Here is a 13,181-nt window from a genome sequence, read left to right as displayed (position 1 = left end):
GTCTTGGCTTCTTTGTTGGTCGACATCAAAACCAAACTTTAAACAAAGCTCCAACAGGCTGTAGAAGTGCAGCAGGTAGATAGGAAGCCTAAGCTATCATATCAAAAACTCCTAACACTGAAACCTAATTGCCTCTGTGGATGGTCTGTAAGCCAGTAAGACTAGATCAAAGGCTTTGGGTGGAGCATCCTCTTTGGTCTCTTCCTAAGAGAATACACACATACTCTCTCTCCACCTGCGCTGGGCATAGACAGAGGAATGCTAGGCACAGGGTGCTGCTTGGCTGGGCCACTGAGGTCCCAGAGAAGCCGCTTCCCCGGCAGGATGCTGCAGTGGAGGTCTGGCGCTATAGCAGCCATGGCACAGTCCAAGGAACAGCTACTCTGAGTTCAATTTCACTGCAGCGTGCACTCCCAAAGAAGTGGGAATGAATTCTGTGATGCCTCCAACATGGAGAGGGACATAGAGACCTTGGATTGAGAGAGAGTGGGTATGAGCCCCCCTCTGCTGTATAGCAGCCACTCAACCTCAGAGCAGTAGTTCTCAGCAGGGCTGCAGTGTATGCTGCATTGGCGACAATTCTTCACTGGGCAGGCTGTCCCAGACACGGCAGGACACGTAACACCCCTGCCTCTCCACATGCCAGTAGTTACTTTCTCTTTGAAAGCAGGACAACAAACAGGTCTGCACTCCCAAACGCCCCTGCCTGAGACTAAGGCTACAGTCTCTGAGCAAAAGATTTTATCTGGGCATGGCACCTGCTCCATCACCTAAGAAGTGGTTTGGGAGGAGCAAATGTGTGGTAGCTTCTTATGAACCTAAGTGGGTTATACAAATGGTATCATCACGTGCATTCAACATGTGGGCAGCCTGCCAATTAGGGGCAGGGCTTGGGGGGTGGGTGGGTCCCATCACCTGGATCCTAGGTGAGATGTATGACACAATGTCAGCTCTCCAGTCATGTTCTAGAATACTTGTCAGCTACTTATTCTGAAAAGGTTTCCCTCCATAAGTGGGAAATTCTGGTATACAAGTGTTGCTGGAGGTAACAACCACACAACAGTGTGGATTTTAGAGTGGATTCTAAGTACATGAGCTATTGGGGCAGACAAGCAGGAGGGCAGCCTCAATGCAGCTTCAATGAGGCTGGTTTAGGACGGTGCCAAAACTGACCTGGAGACAGAAGAACACTTCTCTTAGAGAGCAAGGGATAACTGATTGTGGGAATTACTTCAAAGATCAAGAGTACAAGGTCGATGCATCTGCTCAACCTTGGTGCACCTGCTCTCATGCATACCAGAGCAGGGCCAGCATGCACAGGGCTGGCTTTCAACAGGTCATACCACTCTGTTCCAAAGCTTCCAACGATGCTTACAAAAGGGCATCTGAAAGGCTGGGCAGGGCTGCTGCACGCAAATCTGTACGCCCTGATAAAGGGAAGAATGGAGCTGCGGTTCACATAGGTTAGTGTGTGGGAGCCACCTGAAGACAATGCCCTCCCCACCCCCTCTCCCGAACACACACACACACACACACACACACACACACACACAGGTATTCACCTGAGACAGGGCTGAAAAAAGGCAAGAATCTCAAAGAACAAAAGTAAAACCAGATAACTCACTCCAGATCATTAGCCAAAGAACACTGAAATGGCTCACAAGAATTACCCATGGGTTGGAAAAGGGGTTCTGGAAAAAAGTAGTTGTAAGTGTGTAGTTCTGTTAATAGACACATACAGTAAAATATTTTCCCCCAACGTGTTGTTTTTATAGTCTCCCGTGATTCTGCTTACTATTACTTTTGGGGCATTCCTCCAAATTCTATTTGTCTTAAAAACAGCAGACTGATAATGTAACGCCCCTAAATCTCTGGACTTGGCCATCTAAATGAGATCTTTCATCCTTCTCTTCTCCAGCTTCCCAGAATGCATTTTCATAGCATTCTTGCAAGAGGAAAGATTATCAGGAAAAGAAAAATGAAGGGGAGTAAAGTCGAAGGAAAGTACCAAATACCAAAGCTTTGGGTAAGAAAATATTTAGGCAACAAGCACACAACCACACCCTTTCTGGGAAGATATTACTGGCCTTGAAGTTGGGTTAGCGGATCCCAAAATACACCTCACAAAAAGCACAGTTACCCTCCCAAAATAGGCCCTATAATTAAAGTCTTTTCAAGCGGATTGTCCTATATCACAACTTGACGTATGTTGCTTTCATCTCCCTGCTTTGGCAAATGTAGCCATATCGGGCTACACAAGCTCACAACGACTCCCAGTTAAACCAGATTGTACTGTCACTAGGAAATTGATGCAAATAAACAGCCCTGAGTACCAAAATACCCAATCTCAATCATCTGTAATGAGATCTCTCTCCTCCCTAAGCACATTCTCATCACACCAGAATCACACCCTTGATTCAAAAGGATGGGCTAACCCAGATTGAAATACTGCCTCATCTCAGAGGTCATCTGAAGACAAACACATCTGAAGAAACCGGGCTGAAATTTAAAACACGAGCCAATCTCTTTTGTGTGAATGCTGGAACCAAGTTGTGTGAGTCTCGTTTTCAGCTTTAGCTGACAGTCCTCAGTATATGTCTCCAGACACCCATCTGTCTGAATTCATTTAGATCATTTTTGGCTTGGAGTTTGTGGTGATGTAGCCTCTTAGGAGCACTTTCAGATTTGTGATTTTTTGAACAAACTTCTTTATGTTTTCTAGTTATATATTTACATTTAATTAAATGTCAAAACATTAAAAAATTTAAACCTTCAAAATCATGAGTACCTTAGACATTGATTTTTTAAAAATTATTATTATTTCCATATTGGTTTCACAGCCTCAGAACTACTAACATCTTGGGCAGGATCATTTCTGTGTGTGTGTGTGTGTATGGAGGGGGCGTGTCCTGTGCATTTTAGGGTCTTTAGCAGTATCTCTGGCTTCCATCCATTAGACACCAATAGTACATACCCACCCTTCCCATTGTGGTAACAAAAAATGTCTTCACACGTTGCTAAATGTCCTCTGCAAGGACAAAAACAACCCTGGTTGAGAACTACTGCTCTCTATTTATCTATTTATACATCTTCCCCTGGCATTGCCAGGGGAAAAAAAAAGTCTAGATTTTTCAAGGCACCTATAAGTTTAATTTTCAGAATTTCTAACTTGCTATGACTCATGGTGAAGAAGTGGGACCTGAAATACAGTACTGCCCAGAAAGACTTATAAACAGCACCGCTGATGTCTCAAAACAGGGGCAGGACCTGGCTTCATTTCAGTCAAGACACTGATGAGGCTGGCTTTGCTGCCACCTGATCTCTTGGATGGACCACTAGCCTCCCTACTTTTAGGAGCTCCATTCTTAGAAGACTACTGGTAAGAAATCCAGTTACCAAGCCCTTAGTAAGGAAGGGGATAAGGCTTGCTGTGTATTAACACCATCTACAGAAGTGGGGACTCACTGTATCCCTTCTGGGGTCCAGATCCCCTCAGAGGCTGTGTTTTTAGCCCCAGACACTCGTAGGGAGCAAATCAGGAGAGGCGCCGGGCAGGGTGAGAAAGGAAAATCACATCAGGAGATGAAGAGTCAAAGAACAAAGACAGTTTAAACTCAGCCCAGAGAAGACGAATGAGGAAGGAGAGCATCTTCAAATATCCAGTGGGTGGTGTGTGGGAAAGTAAGTGAGCTTGTCTCCATCTGCTTAGAGAGTGACTCAGGGGCCTCGATGATTTAATAAATACTCAGCACAGGCCTTCTGGAGGCCAGGTACTGTCCAGACACTGAAAAGAAGAAGGAAGACCAAGTCCTGTTCCCTCGAGCATGTATTGTAGATCAATAGAAGGTCTAGATAGCTTTTCTTCCCTCCCTCCTCCTCTCCTTCCCTTTTTCTTTCTTTGTAATAATTTGACTAATGTCCAGGTATTTGTCTAGTTGCTCGTTCTTTTCCCCATTAAAAAAATTAAGGTTTAATTAACTATAGCAAAATTCACCCTTTTTGTTGTATAGCCATGTGAGTTTTCACAAAAGCCTACAGTTGTATAAATACCAGTACAGTCAAAGCTAGCACAATTTTCTCACCCCTTTAAATTTCCCTGTGCCCTGAATTGCTTTTTAATTGGAGAAAGCTCCTCTGTGCAATAGCAAACCCCACCTCTGAAAGAATGTGAAATACCCTCTGTCAAGAATTCTGGAGAAGAGTTTTATTTTTTTGTTAACGGAAGACTGGACCAGACAACTCCTGAGGCCATGTCCATCTCTTTGAGGTCCTAAAACTGGAGGGTTGTCACCTCTGGACACCAAATCTTAACCATGAGCTCATCTCAGTGACATTCTTGATTCTCCCCAACTTCCGGTAAAGGGCCCCACCCTAAAGCCAAATTCTTTTAGTTAAAGCTCAAATATTTCTGCCCTTCATGATGATGTTTGGCAGAAACCAACAGAATTCTGTAATTATCCTTCAATTAATAAACAGACGAAATGTGAATAAATATGGACTTTAGTTAAAAAAAATTCTGTCCAGTAACTGAATCTCTGTGAAGCCTGAATAATAAGCATAGACAAAAAAATCCAAAGAAAGGTTTGGAAATGAGAGCCTCAACATGGTAACTGAGACCTAAACCAAGGGTACCATCTCCTTCTGACCTGTTCTTTCTCTTCTCATCATTTTGATTCAAAATAACATTAGCTCTCAAACTGAACAAAGCTAAAACAATGTGACCACACCTGGCTGCAAAGGTGGCAGGAAGGGGAGTTAAATTAGCTAAACTGGTTTAAGAACAGGTTGACAGGGTGAGAGAAGAAGGCAAATGTCTTGAGGCTTCCCCCTGCTTGCTATGCAGTGGACGCTGGAGAAGGGACTGTGGTGACCAGCTGTGATGTCCCTTGTGATAGCAGACAGGGGGTGACTAGCCCCTCTTCAACGTCTCTTCTTCTGGAAGACACGCACACCTTTTGCTGGCTTGACCTCAATGGCAAATGTCCAGTTTTCAAACAAGGGTGTTCTGTTATCCAGAATAACTGCTTTTCACAGACATAGATAATAGACTTGTGGTTGCCAAGCGGGAGGGAGGGATCGGGAGATTGGATTAGTAGATTCGAATTATTATGTATAGGATAGATAAACAACAAGGTCCTATTGCATAGCATAAGGAACTAAATTCAATATCCTGTGATAAACCATAATGGAAAAGAGTATGAAAAGAATGTGTGTATATATATACATGGATATACATATACATGAATGTGTGTATATATACACATGAAAATATATATGAACGTATATATACATGAAAAAATATATGAATGTATATATATGTGAATATGTATATGAATCGCTTTGCTGTATGGCAGAAATTAACACAACACTGTAAATTAATTATATTTCAATAAAATAAGTTAAAAAAAAACTGCTTTATTGAGCATCCCTGAACTACTTAGCTTGCTTTATTCTCACAACAGTCCTAGGAGGTAGGTAATATTATATGCCTTATTTTACAGATGAGGAGACTGAGGCTCAGTGAGGTTATATAACAAATGCTAAGTGTAGAACTTGGGTTTTGACCCATGTCTCCTGTCCTTTTGACTACTGCTAGCAAGGTCTTCTGGGTGACTGCTGAATTTAATGTTCCTGGTCTCAGACCACTGCTCTGCTGGTCCCAGGCTGGGATGAGGCATGCTGGATTCTTAATTCCCTTTCACGTCCCATTCCCCAAGCAGCTAACTGCTTGTTTCTCTCTCATTTCAACAAATAGACTGGAAGGATCTCTCTGCTCTGGAAACCTAGAAACTTTTTTTTTTCCCACTTCTTTTGGTTTGCAAGTTAATTACTCACATATTCCATGGGTGGCTTAGAACATAAGCTAAATGGTCCAGGGTATTCTTCATCCCACATCTGGAAGGTTTCCTAAAATCTAGACTTATTATATCTTAGAAAACCCCATACTTTTTAACACCACCAGCAATGACAAGAAAAAATGTCGTACTGTCAGAAAATACCAATTGAGTGTCACATTTAATTATAAAATACATTTTGTCAAGTGCAGAGCAGATTTAAAAGATGCAGAGACAAAGCCCTGGCTTCCCTTTATGAGCACCACGTACTTCACAAGGTATCAGAGATAAAGGCAGTGACACTTACCAAAATTTCCCCCAACGATCACAAACTTTATATATACCACATGTCTTCTAATACAGCTGCTGGACTGGTCCTGAAAAATACCACAACGAAATTAAAAATGCATCATTAGGCAGAAGTAATTAAGCATATATTGTGCTTCCCTTCTGGAAACCACGTCTTCCCTATTCTGGGCACCCATCCATGGACCAAACTCTCGTTGCCATGCCTCACAGTGCGCACAGTAGGACGACATTCAGTCAACATCGTTTGAACCAATTGATGAATCATAGTGCCACCTTGCCTGTAGCACACAGGATCAGCTAATATTATTTCGTCTCTAACTGTTCAGTCCTTGAGGTTCTAAATATGTGGACGGGACACTGAAACGTTGTATATTTAGCTGGTAAATTACTGAAGTTACACAACAGAATGTTCCCCTCTTTTGTTTCTCCTTAAAGAGTGAATGCTTGGTCGGTGGGGCTGACCATCTTCCTGTTCAGTCATCTTGCCTATCCATGGGGCACTGGTGTGATGCGAGCACAGTTCCTGCCTTGCTGGAGCTCGGAGCCCAGCAGCTTTCCCCAGCTGGTCCAGAGGAACCGAGAACCTCTGAAGGTGTCAGGGTCAGTAATTCCCTGGGTACAGGCACTTTGGTGACCTGTGTAGGTGAGGACAGTTAGTAAGAGTTGCTCTGCCCTCCCACAGGTCTCACAGATGTGAAGCTGTGGTTTCGGAGTGGGCGGGTCAAGCAGATGGAGCAGGAAAACTCCATCTCCCTCACAGAGTGTTGTCTGCATGTGATTCTGGAGACAGCAGTCCCTCTGGGTACCACCCAGGTGGGTTTACTCAACACCTGGCCGCATATTTCACTCTGGGCCCCCCTGAGTCTGTGATCGGGAGGAACACTGGTCCTTCAGTCTTAACAGCCTTTTCCCCCAAATTACAGCACTTCAGGATTTCTGTGTGTCTTTTGTCAAGAAACCTATCCCCCAGCCCACACAAGATAACAAAATAGTTCTTCCTTTTCCATGTAGAGAGCACAATGATTTTCTCCACTGAACATCATGTATAAAGGCACTGTGACCATTTGCACTGGCAGAAATTCACCACTGACAGACAGCATCTTCCACGCGCCAACGTCATGTCAAGTGACTCATAGGATGAGTGGGGGTGTACCCTCCCTCCCCAGTAACTAAGACAACAATCAGCGACTCAAAGAACGATGGCTAGACTTGGCATGCTCTTTTATACTTAAGGATATGTAAATCCACTTCATTTGAACTCGTTCCCTTTGAGTCACATTAGGTATATGGCATTAAATAAAAATAGCTGAATGAGAATCAAGAAAGTAGCATGACTTTAATTTTTTGTTTCAAAAATGGCAATGTACACAACCTCGAGAATAAACAAATAATAAGGTGTTTGTAGGTGCGCCCACACCACACTTAGTACTGCAAGTGCTTTTTGTTTCTACTGCTGTATCATAGACCTCCTGTGGCTCCTGCTTTAAAGGTAACATGCTTGTTATGCACTGGATACAAGTATCTCTGATACAGGTTTTATTTGCATGGGGCCATTCCCTCTTCCTTCTTCCTCGCAGATCCCCCATGTTTCTCCAGCCACAGTCCTTGTGGGCAGGTGACAGCAGTCCAGCTGGGGTGGGGTGGGGACCTGCGTGGTCTAATGTCAGCATCACCTGGGAGCTTCTGAGAAATGTCAGCTCTGAAGTCTTGCCCCTAACCTACTGAACCGGAAGCTGTTTTACAAGATCCCAAGTGACCTGTGAGCATGCTACAGTTTGAGATTCACTGATCTAAGGGAAACTCATTCCTGTTGCCAGTGACTGGTTCAAGACTGGGCATGTGATCCTATCCAGGCCAACAACAGATGCAGAATGTTTTGCTGGGAGCTTCTCATTCTTCTGGGAGAAAGTCCCTCCTTCTGAATGCTGTGTGGGATGTGATGTCTGGGACTTCTGCAGCTATCTTGCTCCAACAAGATAAAGTTGGCCCACAGAGGATGCGAAGACAGAAGAAACTCAGGAAAGTAGAGTTGGGGGTGTTTGCATTCAGTCAACCCTGAAGTCTGCAGAGCTACTGGACTTTCAATAAATTTCATATTGCACTGCTGCTAAGTCGCTCCAGTCGTGTCCGACTCTGTGCGACCCCAGAGACGGCAGCCCACCAGGCTCCCCCGTCCCTGGGATTCTCCAGGCAAGAACACTGGAGTGGGTTGCCATTTCCTTCTCCAATGCATGAAAGTGAAAGGTGAAAGTGAAGTCGATCAGTTGTTCCAGACTCTTAGCAACCCCATGGACTGCAGCCTACCAGGCTCCTCTGTCCATGGATTTTCCAGGCAAGAGTACTAGAGTGGGGTGCCATTGCCTTCCTCCTTAAATTGGATAGTCAATTATCTGCAGCTGGAAAGCATCCTGACTGATCATTCCCCAAAAAGTATTATAAAAAGAATAGAATGCCGAGGCACCATGCTGAGCCACACAGTGAAGGGCCCCAGACAAGTCAGTGCATCGAGAGACACGAGGAACAGTTCAGAGGCCTCTTTTGTTCAGGGACTGACCCAGTAGTATTTCTGGTTCTGTCAACCATTATTCGCTCTGCACATTTCCAAAAGTTTTCCCAATCAGCCAGTCTGAATGATCAACCAGAGGAAGTGCTGAATGCTTTCCAAATTCTTTTAACCAGAGTGGTCAACAGTTGCCTTCTGCAGAAGTCACATGGATGTCATTTCCTGCGAAGACAATGGGAAACTAATTGCTCAGCCCCGGACTCTCATAGAGCAAACAACCTGTGATATGTAATTACTGAAGGGTAAATAAGGAAAAGCTTGAGGCTCTCAGAATCTGCTCTGGATGCAGGCCAATAACTTGGAGAGAGAGAGAATGAATGAATGAATGAATGGGAGAGAGACAGCTGCTCTGGGAAAAGATTTAAAGGGCTAGCAACTTAGGCAGCTGCCCACACTACTTTTACATATCATTGGTACTTATTAGAGACCTTTCTGAGGAAAGCACATAGATCAGTTATTATATAAACCCAGGGTTTTCCTGGTGGATCAGTTGGTAAAGAGACTGCCTGCAATGCGGGAGACCCAGGTTTCATCCTTGGGTCAGGAAGATTCCTCAGAGAAGGGAATGGCAACCCACTCCAGTATTCTTGCCTGGAGAATTCCATGGACAGGGGAGCCTGGTGCGCTACAGTCCATGGGGTCACAAAGAGTCGGACACAACTGAGTGACTAACACTTCACATTATATAATATAAACCCATACATGGCTCTGGTGTCATTTTGCTTCATATATGGGAACGATGTAGTCAAGGAGAACTGAGTGTCTAAACAGACATTTTCTCTTTAGTGTCATAGCTTTGCAGCCACACCAGGATATTTTGGGGGACAAGTTTGTTGTTTTGGCATGACACAGAATGTGTTTTCTATCATGGAGTGAACATTCGTTGGCCTTTCACAGAAGGTTCCATCATCCCAGGTTTCTCTTTCCCTCTAAACCTTTGTCCTTTCTCTTCTCTGGTACCTCATACACTTCCACAGCTCCAACTAACACCCTTTGTTCTTAGTTTCAAACCACATCTCTCAATCTGTCACTCCTGTTCCAGTCCCACCACTGCCCTCTATACAGGAAGTACCTTGAAAGCAGAGGCTCTGTATTGGTCACTGACATATGTCCATGCTCAGGGCAACGTCTGGCGCTAAGTACTGCACTTGTTGAGTGAATAAGTGAAAGGCCTCACTCAGATCCGTAAGGCGCCCCACAGACGTTCTTGCCATCACCTCCTACCTGACCTTTCTGCCTCTGGTCTCTCCTTTTCTGAATCTCTTGACAGAAAGGAAAGTTTTGGACTACAGATCATGCACTGATCATGGCAGTCCTAGAATGTCTCAGTTGGGAATGATTTACCAGTCTAGTTCTACACTTTACAGGTGATAAACTACTCCCAGTGAGGTCAGGAGACTTGCTTAAGGATTTATGAGTGGGTGGCAGAGACAGAAATATAACTCAGGTTGCTGACCCACGGCTCTTGCTAGTCGGTCACCGGGTCAAAACCTTCTGTACAGAAAACAAAAACAAACAAACACAATGAAACACACAAACAAAAAACCAAAAACCTTCCACGGTCTCTCAGCAGAATGGAGTACGGTCTAGACATACAGGAGGTTCTCAGTATTTGCAGACTGATGGACTAGGTAAGTGAATGGGTGCTTGGCACAGGCCAATGGGAACCCTCTTAAGTGAAAGGTAACGCCCGGTACAATGAGCAAGGAAGGGCTCTGAACCTTTGGCCCCTGCAGTGCCTCTAAGCCACCCCCTAGGAACCTCAGGGTAGTAACATGGTTAGAAAGACCAAAGACTTACTCAGACTCACATTCTTCAGCTTTGTACTCCAAGTCAACCACCATCATTCCAGACCCAACTCGGCCTTATCGCCCATTTCTTTTTCTCCCTCATGCCCAGCCTTACCAAAGCATTTGCTGTTCCCAGCACCTGTCCCTCCTCTGGGCCTTCACCTGCCCTGTTCTTCCCTCCCACGCACCCTTACCTCCACCTGCAAGAATGGTGACTCAACCTACCCCTCCAGCCCAACTGAAACATAAATCTCTCCCTGAAGTTCTTGTCCAATCCACTGGAATTCATCTCTGTTTACACCTCTACCAGAAGTGAGCCAGATCCTTGAGCCAGGAACTTACTCTATATCTATCTTTGAAACACTGACACCTTGCCTGGCCCACTGCCTCACACAGAGGAGGCACTTCTAGTCATTTTGTTGCTTTCACAGGGCTTGATCCTTTTTTTAGTTCACCTCTGTGACCACATTAGCTAGTTCTGGAATGGGGCTCCCAAGTCTTCCTCTAGCTGGTGAGGGCTGATGATAAAGCCAGCATGCTTGTAGGGCCCACCTGTTAAGGAGCAGCTGTTTGAGTCTCTGCTGTCTTATTTTCAAAAGCAAAGGAAAGGGGACAGGGGCTAGAGAGGGTGACTTCCCCTCCTCTCCACAGCTCTCCTGTGGCTACAGCTGTCCTGTGCAGCATGAGGTGCAAGCTGGGCATTTGACAGTGTTCCTTGCAAGTCCAAAGTCAACTGTCTGCAAAACTAAGGAGCTCCAAATGACAGGATGATGCATTAAACGAGCAAGTGAGCAAACAGAGCCCAATCGCAAGGGAGGAGGATGGGAAGCAAAAAACAGTTCACTAGGAAATGGGGCCTGCTTCGTGGGGGAGGGAGAGGGGATCTCCGAGCAGGCGACACTGGCCCATCTGCTCTCCCTGACTGCAGGGGCCCTGGTCCTTCTGGCATTACCACCACAAGTTGGGAAGACTCAAATGAGGCTGTGGTGGCTGTTTGCTTTATTATTTGCTGGAGCGGGAGTAAAGGGTGGAAGAAAAGAGTGAAGGGTAGACAAAGAGATGAGCGTGGAGGGCCCTCAGCCAGCACAAAGGGGTTACCGACCCCAGGATGAGAGGGCAGGAAGGTCAGACTAGAAGGGGCCGCTGCTTCTCTCTCACTAGCTGTTGCCAGGATGAGGGGCACTCAGGCTCTTGGAGCAGCAGAGCACCCCCAAACCAGCAAATGAGCTTATCCTTGCCTCCCAGGAGGCGGCTCTCAGGTACATATTTTGGGCTCCTGGGCACAAGTGAGCTGTCATGCAAAGGAGTGGTTCGAGGGCCTGGATGGGGCTCTAGGGCTCCCTGTAACCTCTACCAACCCCAGCAGGAAGAGTAGTAGTGATATAATTCCTTCTCTTCCTTCACATAATAATTTATTATACATCATTAATTTGTAATATATTATTAATAATTATTATATATGATAATGATGATTGTTATATTTAAAGCTCTATATTGAAGTTTTATTTGGGAAAGAAATAAATGAAGTGAATGCCGCTGCATTAATTAGTTGACTGTCAGGAGGAATAAGATTCTGCTTCCATAAGACAAAAGAGAATGAAGTATATATAAGAATTATGTCTTCCTTTTCTTTGGGCAATGAGTTTCTATCATGTGATCACATTCCTTAGGTATCAGGTAAAAATAAAACAGAAACTCTGCTTTGTAGTATACTCAGTGAATGAAGCTATTTCTAGTGATTTACAATCCTGAGTCTGAACAAAAACACTGCTTTGCTATGATGCAACTGGACAAGTACCCAAGCCCTCTTCCAACCTGATAACCACTCTCAAGACCCTCTAAAACAGACATTCTGCAGTGGCTCCTGGGAAAGCCCTGGATATGCACACAGTATCACCATGCTACCAAGATCAAGGTTAATAATGATGTCTGCAGAGTCCCTGAAATGTAGGCTGGCTAGAATATTAAAATCCCAGAATCCTGGGGTTGAATGGAATGTTAAAGAATATCTAGTCTGGTCAGATCAGATCAGATCAGATCAGTCGCTCAGTCGTGTCTGACTCTTTGCAACCCCATGAATTGCAGCACACCAGGCCTCCCTGTCCATCACCAACTCCTGGAGTTCACTGAGACTTATATCCATCGAGTCAGTGATGCCATCCAGCCATCTCATCCTCTGTCGTCCCCTTCTCCTCTTGCCCCCAATCCCTCCCAGCATCAGAGTCTTTTCCAATGAGTCAACTCTTCACATGAGGTGGCCAAAGTACTGGAGTTTCAGCTTTAGCATCATTCCTTCCAAAGTCTGGTAGTCTTTAAGCTATTTTTTTTTTTTTTAGTATAGAACCTTGTGTAATCACATGCAGATGTGCATACATGTGCATTTTCAACACGTATGCTATACTCCAACATATTAGATAAAAGTAGAATAGAACAGCTCTGGTTCAAGGAGGAAAGGACTCAAAACACCACCACCTGGGCCATCCTCCTGTCCCACTCAGCACTTCTGGGGAGCTTGGTGTTCTAAGAACACTGGAAACCCCAGAACTAGACTCCTACCCCATCCAACATCTGCATTGTGTCCTCAACATCTCTTCCAGCCATGGTTCTCCATGTGGCAACATGGCAAAGTCAAAGCCTCTAATATTTCTCTACCAAGGACCCATTTTACCTAAATCTGAGGATCCC

At 44.8% G+C, this 13,181-nt stretch overlaps 1 protein-coding gene across 4 annotated transcripts in view; it reads right to left on the bottom strand.

Moving 5' to 3' along the window:
• Nucleotides 1-13,181, bottom strand: part of FYN (FYN proto-oncogene, Src family tyrosine kinase) — a 212,637-nt gene that overhangs the window by 106,875 nt on the left and 92,581 nt on the right. For all 4 annotated transcript variants that reach the window (XM_055535160.1, XM_055535158.1, XM_055535161.1 and 1 more), the window contains exon 3: nucleotides 6,142-6,211. The gene's annotated coding sequence lies outside the window, so the exon portion shown is untranslated. The remainder of the gene's footprint in view (nucleotides 1-6,141; nucleotides 6,212-13,181) is intronic.

Source organism: Bubalus kerabau, chromosome 9 (genome assembly GCF_029407905.1).
Source record: "Bubalus kerabau isolate K-KA32 ecotype Philippines breed swamp buffalo chromosome 9, PCC_UOA_SB_1v2, whole genome shotgun sequence".
NCBI lineage: Eukaryota > Metazoa > Chordata > Mammalia > Artiodactyla > Bovidae > Bubalus > Bubalus kerabau.
Note: the sequence above shows the minus strand (reverse complement) of the source record. Positions and strands in the feature narration are given on the sequence as shown.